Source organism: Elephas maximus, chromosome 7 (genome assembly GCF_024166365.1).
Source record: "Elephas maximus indicus isolate mEleMax1 chromosome 7, mEleMax1 primary haplotype, whole genome shotgun sequence".
NCBI lineage: Eukaryota > Metazoa > Chordata > Mammalia > Proboscidea > Elephantidae > Elephas > Elephas maximus.
In genome coordinates, this window is record NC_064825.1 from 120,114,040 (window position 1) to 120,132,128 (window position 18,089).

The following is an 18,089-nucleotide window of genomic DNA, read 5'->3' on the forward strand; positions in this document are numbered from 1 at the left end:
AACACTGATAACTGGAGACCAGATGAGTTGTAGGATGACATCAAGGACATCATCCATGAAGAAAGCAAAAGGTCATTAAAAAGACAGGCAAGAAAGAAAAGACCAAAATGGATGTCAGAAGAGACTCTAAAACTTGCTCTTGAACGTAGAATAACTAAAGCCAAAGGAAGAAATGATGACATGAAAGAGCTGAACAGATTTTGAAGTCCAGATGATAAGACAAAGTGAAGTATTGTGATGGTTAAGATTGTGTGTCAACTTGGCTGGGCCATGATTCTCAGTGTTTTGGCAGTCATGTAATGTGGTCACTTCCTTGTTGAGATTTGATATGTGATCACCCCCATGATGGGATCTTCTCTGAGTAGCTAATCCGTTGGAGGGGATTTTTCTTGGGTGTGTGACCTTCATCGAGTGTGGGCAGATGTTCAGGCTTTGCTCATTCTGGATCCTGCAGCTGGCCCCTGTTCATCTGACCTCCAGTTCTTGAGACTTGAGCTAACAGCTTACTTGTGGTCTTGCCTGCCGATCTTGGAATTTGTCTATCTTCACAGCCTGTGAGCAAGAGCCCTACTCTCTGGCCTGCCAATCCTGGGTTTGCCAGCCCCTGTGGCTACATGAATCAGAAGAAGCCTCTTTCCTGACCCATGGACTTGAGATGTTACAGCCTCTACAATTGAGTGAACCATTTCCTCGATACAAATCTCTCTCTCTGTATATACACTTTACTGGTTTTCTTCTCTAGAGAACCCAGCCTAAGACAAGTAGTATAATGGAATGTGCAAAGATCTGGAGTTAGAAAACCAAGAGGGAAGAACTTGCCCAGCATTTCCTAAGCTGAAAGAGCTGAAGAAGAAATTCAAGCCTTGTGTTGCAAAATTGAAGGATTATATGGGCAAAAAAATAGAATAACAAAGGAAGCATCAAAAGAAGATGGAAAGAATACACAGAGTCACAGTACCGGAAATAACTGGTTGACATTCAACCATTTCAGGAGGTAGCATATGATCAAGAACTGATGGTCCTGAAGGAAGAAGTCCAAGCTGCACTGAAGGCACTGGCGAAAAACAAGGCTCTGGGAATCGATGAAATACCAATTGGGATGTTTCTACAACAACTGCGATACTAGAAGCACTCACTTCTCCATATCAAGAAATTTGGAAAACAGTTAGCTGGCTAACTGACTAGAAGACATGCCTATGCCTGCCCACTCCAAAGAAAGGTGATCCAACATAATGCCAAAATTATCAATGTCATTAATATCACATGCAAGTAAAATTTTGCTGATGATAATTCAAATATGATTGAAGCAGTACATTAACAGGGAACTACCAGATATTCAAGCCAGATTCAGAAAAGGACATGGAATGAGGGATATCATTGCTGATGTCAGATGGATCCTGGCTGAAAGCAGAGAATACCAGGAAGATGTTTACCTGTGTTTTATTGACTACGCTAAGCCATTTGAGTGTGTGAATCACAACAAATTATGGATAAAATTGCAATGAATGGGAATTCCAGAACACTTAACTGTGCTCATGAGGAGCCTGTACATAGACCAAGAGGTAGCTGTTTGAATAGAACAAGGGGGTACTATGTGGTTTAAAATCAGGAAATGCGTAGGTCAGGGTTGTATTCTTTCACCATACTTATTTGACTTGTATGGTAATTAAATAATCCAAGAAGCTGGACTTATGAAGAAGAAAGTCACATCAGGATTGGAGGCTCATTAACAACCTGAGATACATAGATGACACAACTTTACTTGCTGAAAGTGAAGAGGACTTCGAACACTTACCGGTAAAAACCAAAGACTATAGCCTTCAGTATGGGTTACATCTCAACGTAAAGAAAACAAAAATCCTTACAACGGGACCAATATGGAACATCATGATAAATGGAGAAAATGTTGAAGTTGTCAAGGATTTAATTTTACTAGATCCACAATCAATACCCATGGAAGCAGCAGTCAAGAAGTCAAACGATGCATTCCATTGGGCACATCTGCAGCTAAGACCTCTCTAATTATTTGAAAGCAAAGATGTCACTTTGAGGACTAAATTATGCCTGAACCAAAGCATGGTATTTTCAATTGCCTCATGTGCATGTGAAAGTCTTGCAATGAATAAAGAGGATTGAAGAAAAATTAACGTCTTTGAATTATGGCAGTGGCTAAGAATATTGAATATATCATGGACTGCCAAAAGAATGAACAAATCTGTCTTAGAAGAAGTACAGACAGAATGCTGCTTAGAAGAAAGCATGGCAAGACATTGTCTCACACACTTTGGATATGTTATCAGGAGGGACCAGTCCCTGGAAAAGGACTTCATGCTTGGTAAAGTAGAGGGTCAATGAAAAAAAGGAGGACCCTCAATGAAATGAATTGATGTGGTGGTTGTAACGAATGAGCTCAAGCATAACAACAATCGTGAGAATTGTGCAAGACTGGACAGCATTTTGTTCTGTTGTGCATAGGGTTGCTATGAGTTGGAACTGACTCAATGGCACCTAACAAAAACAACATGAACTCCCAGAAGAATGAACAAATCTGTCTTGGGAGAAGTACAATCAGAATGCTCCCTAGAAATGAGGACACCAAGATTTTGTCTCATGTATTTTGAACATTTTTTTTTAATGGCAGTGGGTTTGGGTGGATGAGGAGGGTTAGGGAAAAAGAGGAAGACCCTCAAAGAGTGGATTGAAACAGTGGTTGCAACAATAGGCTCAAGCATAGCAACAATTGTGAGGATGGCACAGGATAAGGCAATGTTTCCTTCCGTTATATCTAGAGTGGCTGTAAGTTGGAACAGAATCTGCAGCACCCAACAACAACATAATGTTTTTTAGCAGGTGTTATGTTCTATGATGATCTATATTTTCTCTCTCAACACCAAAATGCACATGCACGCACACACACACCAACTCATGTACAGTTAAGGAAATAGAGAATTTGAGAGGTATTTGAATTTCTAAAAGTCCAACCTAGTACAAGACTCATACCCAGGTCTGTTTTCAATGTCTGTGCCTTTAACCACTGTGCTGTCAGGTTTTCTAGATATTCAAGTAATGGAAAGGGTGAGATCGTGGAAAAAAGAAAATGACAATAGAGTAATGATCTTGGTAAATTCACGATAGTCCTTCCAGAGTCAGAAGAAATGTTTCGACATGTTCTGGTTACCTATTCCTGCAATAACAGGCTAACAGCAAACAGGATAAATTTACTATCTTCTCAACAGAGCATCACGTATCTTAGTTTTTTGCTCATACTCTTAAGGAAAGCACCAGGGCATTTTATAAGGATCACTGTACTCCGTACCAATTAAAGCTTTTGCATTTGAATCTTAGACCCATGTCAACATTTTGTAAAAATGTTCAATACAGCCAGATCCGAGCTCAAAACTCATAGAAGTGGGACGTAGAACAGTTTCTTCATGAACTATCTAGGTTATGCCAATTCACCTAGATTTTCCACAAGACTATGGTCCTCAGCCCCAGCTACTCAGTCCCTCAAGGTGTTTGGAAGTGTCTAGGAAACTTCTATGCTTTTGCTTTGGTCCAGTTGTGATGACTTCCTCCATATCATGTGCTGTCTTTCCTTTCACAAAGTTGACTTTTATCTACCAGCTAATTAGTGTTTTCTCTTCCCGCGCCCTCCCCACCCTCATAACCACCAAAGATTGTTTTTTTCTGTGTGTAAACTTTTCTTTGAGCTCTTATAACAGTGGTCTCATCCAGTATTTGTCCTTTTGTGACTGACTTATTTCACTGAACACAATGCCCTCCAGATTCATCCATGTCATGAGATGTTTCATGGATTCATCATTGTTTCTTATCATTGCATAGTATTCCATTGTGTGTATGTACCATACTTTGTTTATCCATTCCTCTGCTGATGGATGTTTAAGTTGTTTCCATCTTCTTGCTATTGCAAATAGTGCTGCAATGAACATGGGTGTGCATATGTCTATTCGTGTGATGGCTCTTATTTCTCTAGGGTATATTCCTAGGAGCGAGATTACTGGATTATACGGCATTTCTATTTCTAGCTTTTTAAGGAACTGCCATATCATTTTCCAAAGTAGTTATACCATTTTACATTCCCACCAGCAGTACATAAGAGTTCCAATCTACATGCAACCTCTCCAACATTTGTTTGTGTTTTTTTGATTACTGACAGTATAGTCAGGTTGAGATGGTATCTCATTGTAGTTCTGAGTTGCATTTCTCTAATGGCTAATGATCACGAGCATTTCCTCATGTGCCTGTTGGTCGCTTGAATGTCTTCGTTAGTGAAGTGTCTGTTCATATCCTTTGCTCATTTTTAATTGGATTATTTGTCTTTTTGTTATTGAGGTGATGAAGTATTTTTTAGATCTTAGAGATTAGACTCTTGTCAAATATGTTGTTTCCAATTTTTTTTCCCCCAATCTGTAGGTTCTCTTTTTACTCTTTTGGTGAATTCTTTTGATGACGATAGGGTTTAATTTTTAGGACCTCCCAGTTATCTAGTTTATCTTCTGGTGTTCGTGCATTGTTAGTTATGGTTTGTATACTATCTGTGGCATGTATTAGGGCCCCTACAGTTGTCCCTGTTTTTAGTTTCATGATCTTTATCATTTTAGATTTTATATTTAGGCCTTTGATCCATTTGGAGGTAGTTTTTGTGTATAGTGTGAGGTATGGACATTGTTTCCTTTTTCTTACCAGTGGACATCCAGTTTTGCCAGCACCATTTGTTAAAGAGACTGTCATTTCCCCATTTAACTGACTTTGGCCCTTTGTCATGTATTAACTGCTCATAGATGGATAGACTTATGTCTGTTATGACGGTTAGGGTTGTGTATCAACTTAGCTGGGTCATGATTCTCAGTGGTTTGCCAGTTACGATGTAGTTTGGCAGTCGTATGATGATGTGATCACTACCATGATGAGATTTGAAACAATGTGATTACCTCCATGATGGGATCTGCTGTGAGTAGCCAGCCAGATGAAAGGGAGTTTCTTTGGATGTGTGGCCTACATCTAATGTAAGTAGACTCTTTGGCAAGTCACCTCGGCTTTTGCTTGCTTTGGATTCTACAGCTGCCTCCTGTTCATCTGATCTCCGGTTCCTGGGACTTGAGCTAGCAGCTTACCTGCGGTCTTGTCTGCTGATCTTGGAATTCATCTGTTTTTGCATCCCATGAGCAAGAGCACTGCTTTCTGACCTGCCCATCCCAGGTTCACCACCCCCTGTAGCTATGTGATTCAAGAGAAGCCTCCAGCTTTACCCACAGATTTGGGACATTTCAGCCTCTACAACCATGTGAGCCATTTCCTTTACACAAATCTCTCTATGTAGATATTTATACGTTTTGCTTCTCTAGAGAAACCAGCCTAAGACACCTGGGTTCTTAATTCTGTTCTATTGGCCTATGTGTCTGTTGTACCAGTATGTTTTGACTACTGTGGCTGAATAATAGGTTCTAAAATAAGGTAGTGTGAGGTCCCCATTTTGCTCTTCTTCAGTAATGCTTCACTTATTCAGGTCGTTTCCCTTTCCATATAAAGTAGGTGATTTGTTTCTCCACCTCATTACAGGATGCTGTTGGAATTTGGATCCAGATTGCATTGTATCTGTAGATCGATTTGGGTAGAATTGACATTTTCACAATGTTGAGTCCACCTATCCATGAGCTTGGTATGTTTTCCCCCCTGTGTAGGTCTCTTTCTGTTTCTTGCAGTAGTGTTTTGTAGTTTTGTTTGTGTAGGTCTTTAACATTCCTGGTTAGATTTATCCCTAACTACTTGATCTTCTTGTAAACAGTATTGATTTGTTGATTTCATTTTCAAAGTTCTCTTTTTTGGTGTAAAGGAATCCAACTGATTTTTATATGTTAATTTTGTATCCTGTTACTTTGCTAAACCCAATACCCAATGCTACTTTGCTGAAATCTTCTATTAGTTCTAGTAGCTTTCATGTGGATTATTTGAGGCATTCTGTATATAAGATCATATCGTCTGCAAATAGGTGTAGTTTTACCTTTTTCTCACCAATTTGGATGACCTTTATTTCTTTTTCCTACCTTATTGCTCTAGCTACGACTTCCAGCACTATGTTGAATAAGAGTGGCAATAAGAAGTATCCTCGTCTTTTTCCTGTTCTCAGGGGATCCTTTCAGCCTCTCTCCATTTAGAATGACGTTGACTATTGCTTTTGTATAAATGCCTTTTTTACTTTATTATTCCCTTCTACTCTTATTGTTTATTCTTATTTTGCAGAAAATTTTAATGAAGAATGGATGTTGGACTTTGTCAAATGCCTTTTCTGTGTTGATTGATATGATCATTTGATTCTTTTGTTTTCTCTATACGGTGGATTATGTTGATTGATTTTCTATTGTTGAACTACCCCTGTATACCTGATATGAATCCCACTTGATCATGATGCATTATTTTTTTAATATGCTGTTAAATTCTATTGGCTAGAATTTTGTTGAGAATTTTTGTGTCTGTGTTCACGAGAGATACTGGTCTATATTTCCCCTTTTTTGTGGCTTCATTGCCTGGCTTCAGTATCAGGATTATGCTGGCTCCATACAATGAGTTTGGGAGTATTCCTTCCTTTTCTATGCTCTGAAATAGGTTGAGTAGTATTGGTGTTATCTCTTCTGTGAAAGTTTGGTAGAATTCTCCAGTGAAGTTGTCTGGGCTAGAGCATTTTTATTGGGATCTTGTTGTTGTTGTTGTTATTGCCTCTTCAATCTCTACTTTTATTATGGGTCTGTTTAGATTTTCTACTTCAGTTTGTGTTAGGTTAGGTGGGTGGTGTGTTTCTAGAAAATTGTCCATTTCATCTGGGTTTTCCCATTTGTTGGAGTACAATTTTCCATAGTATTCTGTTTTTTTGATTTTGGTTTGTTGTGATATCTCATGTCTCACTTATTACACAGGTTATTTGCTCCCTCTCCTGTTTTTCTTTTGTCAGTTTGGCCAGTGGTTTCTCAATTTTGTTGATCTTTTCAAAGAACCAACTTTTGGTCTTGTTTACCTTTCCATTGTTTTTCTGTTCTCTATTTCATTTATTTCTGCTCTAATCTTTATTATTTCCTTTCTTCTGGTACTTGAGGGTTACTTTTGCTCCTGTCTTTCTGTTTGTTAAAGTTGTAGGATTACTGTTTTGATTTAGGCCCTTTCTTCTTTTTTGATGTGTGCCTTTATTGCTATAAATTGACCACTAAGCCCTGCTTTTTCTGTGTCCCAAAGGCTTTGGTAAAATGTGTTTCCATTTTTATTTGATTCTATGAATTCTTTAATTGCATCCTTGATTTCTTCTAAGGTTTTTAAGCAAGCTGTTGTTCAGTTTCCACGTGTTTGATATTTTTTCTTGCAGTTTCTGTTATTGATTTCTACTTTTATGGCATTATGATCAGAGAACATGCTTAGTATTATTTTGAAGTTTTGAATCATGTTAAGTCTTGCTTTGTGATCTAAAAAGTGGTCCATTCTGGAGGATGCTCAATGTGCATTGAAAAATAATGTATAATTTGCTGCTGTTGGGTGAAGTGTTCTGTATATGTCTATGTGGTTGAGTTGGTTGATTGTGGCATTTAGATCTTCTGTATCTTTATTGAGTGTCTTTCTAGATGTTCTGTCCTTCACCAAAAGTGGTGTGTTGAAGTCTCCTACTATTATTGTGGAGCTGTCTATTTTTCCTTTTAAAAATATTAGAGTTTTTTTTTTTTTATGTATTTTGGTGCCCTGTCATTGAGTATATATGTTCATTATGGTTATGTCCTTCTAGTGTATTGATCTTTATTCATTGTATAGTGTTCTTCCTTATCCTTTATGGTGCATTTTGTTTTAAAATCTATTTCATCAGAGATTAATATTGACCCTCCTGCTCCTTTGTGGTTACTGTTTGCTTGGTATATTTTTCTATCCATTGAGTTTTGGTTTGTTTATGTGTTTGTGTCTAAGGTGTGTCTCTTGTAGACAGCATGTAGTGGATTGTTGTTTTTTATTCATTCTGCCACTCCCTGTCTCTTTACTCATGCATTTAGACCATTAACATTCAGTGTAATTGATAGGTATGAGTTTACTGCTGTCATTTTTTTTTTCGTGGTGTCAACGGTTTCTTTGTTCTGCTTAATTTTGTGTGCTGAGTTCTTTTTGTTTATATATTTTCTTTTCATCTCTTTCATATTCTGATTTTGTGTTTGCTGAGTCTTTATGTTTTTCTTCTTTTTTATATGGATGGGTAGCTTTGCTAACATCTTTTGTGGTTACCTTGAAATTTACCTTTATTTTTCTAAGTTTAAACCACTCTTTTATTTCTTGATATCACCTTGAGTTTCTTTCCATATAGAAGTTCTATGAGTACACCATTATTTCCTCTTTTTTGTTTTCACATTGTTGTCATTTACATGTGACATCTCTGGTTCCTTATTTTCATTCTTTTAGGTTTGTTTCAGTTTTGTGAATTCGCTATCTGGGTTGGTAGCTGGTTCGTATCTGGGTTGGTACCTGATTGATCTGTTTTGTGTCCTAGTCTTCAATTATTGTCTGATGTTGTTGGTTCTCTAATCAGAGAACTTCTTTAATATTTCTCTTAATTTTTGTCTGGTTTTTACATATTCCCTTACTTTCTGTTTAACTGCAAATGACTTAATTTCATGCTCATATTTGAGAGACTACTTTGCTGGATATGTAATTCTTGGCTGGCAATTATTTTTCCTTCAAGGCTTTATATGTTATGCCATTGTCTTCTTGCCTGCATGGTTTCTGCTGAGTTGTCAGAGCTTAGTCTTAATGGTTCTCCTCTGTAGGTGACTTTTTTTTTTTTTAATCCCTAGCCACTCTCAGGATTCTCTTTGTCTTTGATTATGATATATCTTGGTGGCTTTCTTTTAGGATCTATCCTGTATTGGGTACATTGAACTTCTTGGATAGATATGTTCTTGTCTTTCATAATTTTAGGGACATTTTCTGCCAGTAAATATTCAATAACTCTGTGTTTTCTGTTATTCCCATCCTGCCCCCCCTGCTCCCTGTTCTGGTACTCCTGTTACTCATAGGTTTTTCCTCTTGATGGAATTCCACATAATTCTTAGGGTTTCTTTGTTTTTCTTCATTCTTTTTTTTCTGATTTTTTCCTCAAGTTGATGTCAAGGGATTTATCTTCAATCTAATTCTGACTTCCGTTGTCTCAATTCTGCTTCTATGACCTCCTACTGAGTTTGCTAATTCTGAAATTTTATTGTTAAACTTTTGGATTTCTAGTTGCTTTTTCTGTATGATTTCTAGCTGCCAGTTTATTCTGTTGTTTGGTTCTTGTATTGTTTTCTTGAATTCTTCTGTTGCTTTGTCTGTGTGTTCCTTGGTTTGGTCTTTGTTTTGCCTTACCTCCTTCTTGATCTCTGATAAAATATGTCAACAAAAGGCAATTCATTTAATTAAAAAAAAACAGTATCAGTTTTTCTTTATTTTGGACTCTTGGAAGTTATTTTACTAGAGAAACAAATAAGATTATCCTGAGTTTATATTCTAATTCCACAACTGGTTATCTTAATTTCTTTTATTAAACATTTGTGACATTTCATTAAAGTAATTTTAAAAATTCCCATTATTCTGTGTAAGTGCACATATAGGGTTGTTGTACAAGTTTCTATGTATCAACGTCTGCATGCCCGGTTTGATAGATATGCTTGTACCAGCATATGGCAGAGAACATGTGAGTACATTTAATGTCATTAAAATGGTTTTTGAAAAGCAAAACCCATATATCCTTAGTTTCCACCTTAGCCATTCTTGTTCATGTATTACATTTCTGGACGTATTTTTTTCTAGACAACACACTTTTGATGAGGTAAGTGTATCCCCTTACAAATTAAGTGCATTGAAGGCCTTGAAGCATAAGCCATTGTACAGAAAAGATCAGAGGGGATTAAACTGTTTTGCTGTGGATTCTACTATACTAAAAAGTTAAGCCTAGAGACAATTTTGCCTTCTCAATAACCTTCTCACATGCGCTGTGTACATCCTTGTTCCTCAGGCTGTAGACCAGAGGGTTCATCATGAGGATGACCATAGTATAGAACACAGATGCCATTTTATCTATGTCCATGGAATGACTGGAGCTGGGCTGCATGTACATGAAAATGCATGTTCCACAGAAGATGGAGACTATAATCAAGTGAGAAACACAAGTGGATAAAACCTTCTGAGATCCATCAGCTGAGTGCATCTTTAGGATGGTGATACATATGAGCAGATAGGATATCAAGATAACAAGAAGAGCAAAAAAGATATTGAAGCTTGCTGCAAAAATAAGAACAATCTTACTAATGTGTCTATCAGAACAAGAGAGAACCCCAACTGCTGGAACATCACAGAAACAGTGATGTACCACATTAGACATACAGAAGGAGAGATGGAATGTGACCCCAGTATGGATGGAGCCACTCAGCAAACCACCAACATAGGAACCTATAGCCAGATATGCACACAGACCTGTTGTCATGGTGGTGGTGTAATGTAGAGGTTTACGCACTGCTCCATAGCGGTCATAGGCCATTGAGGCCAACAGGAAATTTTCCACAGAAACAAATTCTGCAAAAAAGAACATCTGAGTAGCACATGCACTGTAGGAGATGACATTGTCTCCTACAAGGAACCCAGCCAACACTATGGAGTAACAGCTGAAGAGTACCAAAGGTCCACCAGAGACAAGTTCCTGAGGAAAAAATACATGGGATTATGGAGACAAGAGTCCAACAAAATCAACATGATCACCCCCAGGTTCCCAAGCACATTGATGAGGTAAATAAGAGTGAACATTATAAAGAGGGGGAACTGAAGCTCTGGGGCATTGGTTAGTCCTAACAGGATGAACTGATCCACTTCTGTTCTGTTCTCCATTGATGTTATTTGGGAATCAAGAGATGCCCTGTATCAATGAAGAATAAAGGAACAGAGTATTTAAAGGATAAAAAAACAGTGAAAAATGGAAAAGATATTGCAGTGAAATTGAATTGTATACGTACTATGTGCATTTCTTCATTATAGCAAAAATTTCTATTTCAAGAGTCTCTATACATTAAGCTTTGGATTGACACTGAAATTTAGTGTATAAATTATCTACACAGTTACTAACTGTTAAAGCTGAAAGATCTCTTTGGAATATTTCCCTGACTTTTAAATTTTATAAATTCTTACTCTGAACTGTAGAAAATGCAATAACTAGGCCAAGATGTCATATCTGTAATGACATGAACTTCCATCTCAGGTTTTGCAAGCCTGGTGAAAACTTTTATATCATTCATATGTTCACACTGCTCTAGACACTTCATAAGCAGATTCATATACTCCTTTCAACAACCCTATGAATTCGATTAGTTTTTATCCCCATTTAAATTATGAGGTGCAGAGTGTCGAGTAATTTATTCGAGTTTACAGAAATATTAAGTGGCAAAGTCATACTAAGTATCCAGGCACATGTATCCCCAATGGTCTTAACTAAAATTAAATCAAAATGAATTTAAATCAGTTTAAAATTATTCATTGCATCCATTGATCCAAACTCTATGTTTGGGATAACACAATGAAGTGAGAGCTATATGATGGTATAACTTCAGCAGTAAGGACATGTATAATCAGCAAAGACAATTCTGAATGGAAGACATAGCATTGGGAATAGAGGTTCAGTATTGTTAAAATGCATGTGTTCAACATCAGCTCTATCATTTATTACCTAGTAGTCATTTGTCATTTGTCCTAACATAACTCCTTAGAGCCCTATTTCCTCCATCTGTAAAATAGATTTTGGTGAGACTTACTTAAGGTATTATTGTGAGAATTAAATGAGATAATGCATAAAAGACAATGAGTAAAATTGGGTGTCCAGCATAGTCTGATTAGTGTTGTTGTTTTTGTTATTAGGTGCCATTAGTTGTCTCCAACTCATAGTGATCTTATGTATAACAGGGCAAACATTGCCTGGTTCTGCTCCATCCTCCCATTAGTAGGCATGGTTAAGTCTATTGTTGTAGCCACTGTACCAATTATTCAATGTCTCCTGCTTTTTTGAACTCTGTACGTTAACAAGTATGAGTCTTTCTCTAGTGATTTGTCCCTCCTGATGACACATCCAAATTAAGTTAGAAGGAGTCTATTTATCCTCTCTACTAAGGAGAATCCTGGCTGTACTTTCTCGAAGACAGATTTGTTTGTTCTTCTTGCAGTCCATGGTATATTCAATATTTTTCAACAATACCGTAATCCAAATGGGTCAATTCTTTGATCTTCCCTTTTCATTGTCCAGATTTCACATGCAATACATGATTGAAATACCAAGACTTGGGTCAGGTGCATCTTAGTCATCAAAGTGACATCTTTGGTTTTTAATACTTTAAAGAGCTCTTGTGCAGCAGATTTGTTAAATACGATTCTTTCAATTAGTGTTAGTGTTAGGTATAACATTAGGTGTAATAAAAAAAAATATTAGGGTATAATTATGGTTTTTATGTTGGTTTTGCAAAAGGTAAGTGGTGACATACAAGGCTGGAAAATGTGTCTGAGTTTTTAACATTTAGTAGCCTCACTCATCTACTTGCCTTTCCTCACATGCTGGATCCACTGAGATATTCTAGCCACTCGTGTTTCTCATTACCCTCCAGCCCATACTGGGCTGTGCCAGTATTTCTGTGTGAGCCATTCTTTTAATTTCTGGGTTGAAATTTATACTTCAGCATAGATTGAAAAAATCTCATCTTCTTGAACTCATTCTTTCTCTTATAATTGTCGTCCCATAGCTGAATCATAGAGATCAAAGTTTGAAAGCTCAAAGATTATACATGCATTATACCTGCATATCTGTTCTGCTGGCATACTCCACGTTTTCGAAATTTTTATTTGAATTTATTCTTGAACAGACATAATATTTTACCTTTTTTTATTTGAATATGAAGTCTTGGGCAGGGCATTCATCCTCTGCTAACCACTCTGTACCATCTCCCTCCTACTCCTTTCACAGCTTCAGTTTACATGCTTGGCTTATTAAGGTTTTCTGTTTGCCTATCTTTAGCACATAGCCACTTTAAGCATACATATGTTCAACAAGTGACAATATATATAGACACATATCTTTTCAATTTACCCTCAGAATAACTAAATTCTGCCATTGAAGATTCAAGAAGTTTTACTTTACCATTACATAGTTAGTTTGAGGAGGATTCAAATTTAAGGTTTAAACTCAGTTCTGACCAAATAAAAAGCCTATGTTATTTAGCCACCTTACTGTCAGTATTTGTAGACATGCTAGTAATAATAATAGTGAGGTTATAGAATAAAGATAAAAATGAGGTATGGATCTTGCTATTCAGTTAGAACACTTTAATTGCTTAAAGAAGTGTCATTTTGCTCATGTTTCTTGCCTTTTTTCTTTTCAGCTTTCAATTAGATGTGTTTAATTAGAGGCCAATAAATAGTGAACAAGAAGAAACTACCACCTATTCAATAAGAATATCATTTATCCTATTTTTCTTTTCTTGTTCTTTTAGAAAGCAACATAATGTTTCATAAATATCACTTAACTCTTATGATGGAACTATGACATTTATACCCCAGCCTTAACTCACTGTTTCAGAAAAGTGTTTATAACATCTTATTCTGGGGTTAAATAACTCATATCTAACTTACCCACTGCTTTTACATGAATTTCACTGCTCACTGAAATTGTACATGAAATAAAAACTTACCTTGATTCCTGTTAACAAGAGAAGAGCAATTAGAATTGTGAGTTTGAAATCAGAAATTCAGCCATGGGATAATGCATTGATACTCTCATGGATTGAATTTTGTCCCCCCAAAAATGTGTGTTTTAACTTGGTTAGGCCACATGTGGTTAGTTGTCCTCCATTTTGTGACTTTCCTATGTGTTATAAGTTATAATCTCTGCCTGTGGTTAAAAGGATTAGGGTGGGATGTAACACTTTTGTTCAGGTCAACTTCCTGATCCAATGTAAAGGGAGTTGCCCTGGGGTGTGGCCTGCACCACCTTTTATCTTACAAGAGACAGAAAGAAAGGGAAGCAAGCAGAGAGTTGGGGATCTCTACCACCAAGAAAGCAGTGCTGGGAGAAAAGCGTGTCCTTTGGACCCAGGGTCCCTGTGCCTGAGAAGCTCCTCGACCAGGGAAAGAGTGAGGACAAGGACCTTCCTCCAGAGCCAAAAGAGAGAGAGTCTTCCCCTGGAGCCAACGCCCTGAATTTGGAATTGTAACCTACTAGACTGTGAGAAAATAAATTTCTCTTTGTGAAAACTATCCACTTGTGGTATCTCTGTTACAGCAGTACTAGATGACTAAGACAGATACTATTAGGGAAACTCCATCTCTCAGGTACTGGTCAAAAGGTTCCAAGATCTTTAAGGCAGTGAAAGACAGAGTAAAGAACATTAACCCACAGCCTCGAAACCTGGGTTGAAGTTCTGCATATACCAGCATTCTTTCTGTACTCGTGGAGGGGTCACTCACCTCCTTCTTATTTGTAAGACAAACAAAATGTGTCTCTCACAGAGTTCACAGACTTATGGTTGTGAAGAGCAAATACATGTCATTTCTGGGTAGGTTAAAGCTTATGAACAATGCTCCAGTTGTCTTTCCTCTTGCCATGGTGATTGAAGAGGCAGCAGGCTCCAGCAGGTGCAGCTACTTATATTGCAGCTACTTATATTGGAGCCTTCAATAGCCTGTAGCTTTGAGCAACTGTGTGTAACAGGAGGCCTCCCTTCTCTAGACAATCTATGTGACGTACATGTTGTAGCATACGTGAAAACAAATCTGCAATATGCTCAGTAATGGTCTCCAAAGATACCAGATCCTAATCTTACGTGAAAACACTATGCTGATCTAGTTAAAAAGGTAGAGATGGAAGAGATTACCCTTGATAATACAAAACAACTGATGAAGGAGATATTATTTTCAAATCACTCAATACAATTTTTCTTTTGGGGTGTTTCCCTGGCTGTAGTTGAGTACTCACTGCAAATAGTCAGTTGGGATGTAGGTTGCATGTGTGCTAACAACTGTTAGCATTAATTTGAACAAATGATTCCCAAAGGTGTTCTGTACACAGTCTGGTTCCTCCAGTTGATGTCACATGGAGTGATATTGTGATTTCAGAAGCTAATGCATGGAAACCAGGAGGGATTTATGAAGACACAGAGTTCTCAAGGGATGCCGTCCATGAGGACATCAACAGCTTCTCACATCATTTTTCTATGAAAGAAGCAATTATATTGCCCATGGGGACCTCAGTGCATATGTTCAATGCAGTGTGCACACATGTTTGTGCATTACTTGTTGTTATCTCTTCCTTTTGTCCCCATTTTCTAATTATGTATCATTTATATACAGCAATATCCACAGTTTTGGGTGTATAATGTCTACGGTCATGTAACCACTACAACAATCACAATATAGAACAGCAAGAGCTCAGCTGCTAGCCAAAAACGTTCAGCAGTTCAAATCCACCAGCCGCTCCTTGGAAACCCTATGGGGCAGTTCTAAAAAACTCTGTCTTAAATCATTGCTATGAGTCGGAATCGACTCGATGGCACACAATTAATCAGTTAAACAAATTCCCCTGAGTTTCTTGGCAAACACCTTCTCCTACCCACTGCTCCTTGTAACCTCTAAACTGTATCATCTCACATAGTTTTGCCAAGAGTGTAATATAAATGAAATTTTAATATTTTTCTTCTTTCAGTTAGCATAATGCACTTGAAAACCATCCATGTTGTTACCTGTATTAGTACTGGAATTCTTTTTATTGTTAATTTGTATTCCATTATCTGACATCACGCATTGGTTACCATTCCCCAGTTGAGGGTCATTTGTGTTGGTTGCAATGTCCAGTGATTACAAATAAGGTGTGTTGTGTGAAAATAGGTTTTTATCTTCACATTTCATCTGAATAAATACCTAGGAGTTGGATTACTTGGTAATGTAAGTATATATTTATAAGAAATGAATAAACTTTTCTGAAGCAGCTCTACCATTTTGCATTCACACAAAAAATGTATTCAAATTGTTTCACGTTTGTCAGTACTTATTATAGTTATTTTAAATTGAACTGTATTTTTATTTCATTCCATTTCTTGCTCTTTCTCAAAGAAGTCACAGTAAGAGTTCTTATAAAAATCATTTTTTAAAAAAAAATCCATTTGGCTTAACAACACAGATCAGGTATGGGAATTTTTTTCCAATGAATGAGATAAATCAATTCCTTTTTCTGTACAGTCACCTCTGAGCACACAGACCCAGTCAACTTTATTGCACCCTATATACTGCAGGCAAGTGTAATGGTTAAAAATTTGTTCTGTGGACTGGCCTCAAATTCAGGGAAGTATTTTAATCTCTTCAAACTTCAGCTTCTTATCTGTAAAGAGGGAAATAATAATATCATATATGCTTCAGAAGATTTTAAAGATTATGTGAGTTTATATTTATGTCGTTGTGTGCTTTGAGTCAATTCTGGCTCATAGTTGCTCTATATGACATAGTAGAGAACTGCCTCATAGGGTTTCCTAGGCTATAATATTTAGGAGTGCAGATTGCCAGGTATTTTCTCCCATAGAGCTTCTGGGTAGGTTTGAAGCACTAACTTTTTGATTAGTACCTGAGCGCTTAACCAAATGACACCAGGTGTCTTGAGATTATGTTGTTGTTGTTGTTAGGGGCCATCAAGTTGGTTCCCACTCATACCGACCCTATGTACAACAGAATGAAACACTGCCCACTCCTGAGCCATCCTTAAAATCGTTGTTACGCTTGAGCTCATTGTTGCAGCCACTGTGTCAATCCACCTCATTGAGGGTCTTCCTCTTTTCCGCTGACCCTGTACTCTGCCAAGCATGATGTCCTTCTCCAGGAACTGATCCCTCCTGACAACATGTCCAAAGTATGTAAGACGCAATCTTGCCATCCTTGTCTCTAAGGAGCATTCTGGCCACACTTCTTCCAAGACAGATTTGTTTGTTCTTTTGGCAGTCCATGATATATTCAATATTCTTCACCAACACCACAATTCAAAGGTGTCAGCTCTTGTTCGGTCTTCCTTATTCATAGTCCAGCTTTCACATGCATATGATGGCATTGAAAATACCATGACTTGGGTCAGACGCACCTTAGTCTTCAGGGTGACATCTTTGCTCTTCAACACTTTGAAGAGGTCCTTTGCAGCAGATTTGCCCAATGCAATGCGTCTTTTGATTTCTTGACTGCTGCTTCCATGGCTGTTGATTGTGGACCCAAGTAAAATGAAATCCTTGACAACGTCAATATTTTCTCCGTTTATCATGATGTTGCTTATTGGTCCAGGTGTGAGGATTTTTGTTTTCTTTATGTTGAGGTGTAATCCATATTGAAGGCTGTGGTCTTTGATCTTCATTAGTAAGCGCTTCAAGTCGTCTTCACTTTCAGCAAGAAAGGTTGTGTCATCTGCATAGTGCAGGTTGTTAATGAGTCTTCCTCCAATCCTGATGCCCCATTCTTCTTCAGATAGTCCAGCTTCTTGTATTATTTGTTCAGCATACAGATTAAATAGGTATGGTGAAAGAATACGACCCTGACACACACCTTTCCTGACTTTAAACCAACCAGTATCCCCTTGTTCTGTCCCAACAACTGCCTCTTGATCTATGTAAAGGTTCCTCACGAGCACAATTAAGTGTTCTGGGATTCCCATTCTTCGCAACGTTATCCATAGTTTGTTATGATCCACACAGTCGAATGCCTTTGCATAGTCTATAAAACACAGGTAAACATCCATCTGGTATTCTCTGCTTTCAGCCAGGATCCATTTGACATCAGCAATGATATCCCTGGTTTCACATCATCTTCTGAAACCAGCCTGAATTTCTGGCAATTCAGCTCAGTAATGCCTAGGATACCGATGTTTATGCATTCCATTTCATTTTTGATGATTTCCAATTTTCCTAGATTCATACTTCGTACATTCCAGGTTCTGATTATTAATGGATGTTTGCAGCTGTTTCTTCTCATTTTGAGTCGTGCCACATCAGCAAATGAAACTCCCAGAAGCTTTACTC

General features: G+C 37.5%; 1 pseudogene; it reads right to left on the bottom strand.

The window, feature by feature from the left end:
* Positions 1–9,955: 9,955 nt before the first annotated feature.
* Positions 9,956–10,902, bottom strand: LOC126080848 (olfactory receptor 5B3-like; annotated as a pseudogene).
* Positions 10,903–18,089: the final 7,187 nt, after the last annotated feature.